Genomic DNA, 783 nt, shown 5'->3' with positions numbered 1-783 from the left:
GGGGCACAGAGACGTTGGGTTGGGTTTGGTTGAACCACTTTGATTTGTTTTCACCCAAGCCTGCAGCAGCTCCAGGCGGAAAAAGATGCGCTGAGCAACAGCCAGAGGTAGAAGGGAGCTGAAGAGAGGGGGGGTCGGGGGTCCCAGAAAGCCTTGGGACCCCCCCCCCCCCCCAAACCAGGCCCCCCCCCAGGGCAGAGGCAGAGCAGGAAATTCGGGAGCTGCAGGAGCAGAAGAGGCGGCTGCAAGAGGAGCTGGAGGCTGCGGCACAGGTCGGGGGGTCCTGGGGAAGGGGGTTGGGAGGCTCCATAGGGGGGCTGGGTGGCCCCGCAAAGTCCTTATGGGGTTTGTTTTGGGGTGGGGGGCAGGTGGAAAAGGGGCTGCGGGAGCAGAGCGAGGCGCTGAGCCGGGAGCTGCAGGCGGTGCAGAGCCGACGCGATGCCCTTCAGGCTCAGCTCCAGGTTGGGAACAAGGGGGTTTTAGGGGAGGTTCGAGGGGGTCCTGAGCGCCCCATCCTTGGGGGGGTGGGGGGAGGTGGTGAATTTGAGGCCTGCATCCTGTACCGCCCCATAGGAGCGCTCCCAGGAGCAGGAGGAGCTGCGGCAGCGCTTGGAGGCGGCTGAGAGCACGCAGGGGGACACGGAGCAGCGCCTGCGGCAGGCACAGGTCACAGCTCCCAGCCCACATTCTTCCTCCGTGCCCCCATTTCTTCATCCCCCCGCTCCAAATCCTCATTTCCAACCCCTGCGCTTCCAAGTTTTCCTTCTGTGCCCTTCAACTTCA

The 783-nt window shown here is 64.4% G+C and overlaps 1 long non-coding RNA gene across 1 annotated transcript; it reads left to right on the top strand.

Annotated features, from left to right (window-relative positions):
* Positions 1–229: 229 nt before the first annotated feature.
* On the top strand, positions 230–777 carry LOC122194168. Its single transcript, XR_006183060.1, has 3 exons — positions 230–272; positions 369–461; positions 574–777. It is a non-coding gene; the product is annotated as an uncharacterized LOC122194168 (long non-coding RNA).
* Positions 778–783: the final 6 nt, after the last annotated feature.

The sequence above is a fragment of the Lagopus leucura genome, unplaced genomic scaffold, assembly GCF_019238085.1.
Source record: "Lagopus leucura isolate 7727_CA_CO unplaced genomic scaffold, USGS_WTPT01 31429-0_obj-0_obj, whole genome shotgun sequence".
In the NCBI taxonomy this organism is placed as follows: Eukaryota; Metazoa; Chordata; class Aves; order Galliformes; family Phasianidae; genus Lagopus; species Lagopus leucura.
Note: the sequence above shows the minus strand (reverse complement) of the source record. Positions and strands in the feature narration are given on the sequence as shown.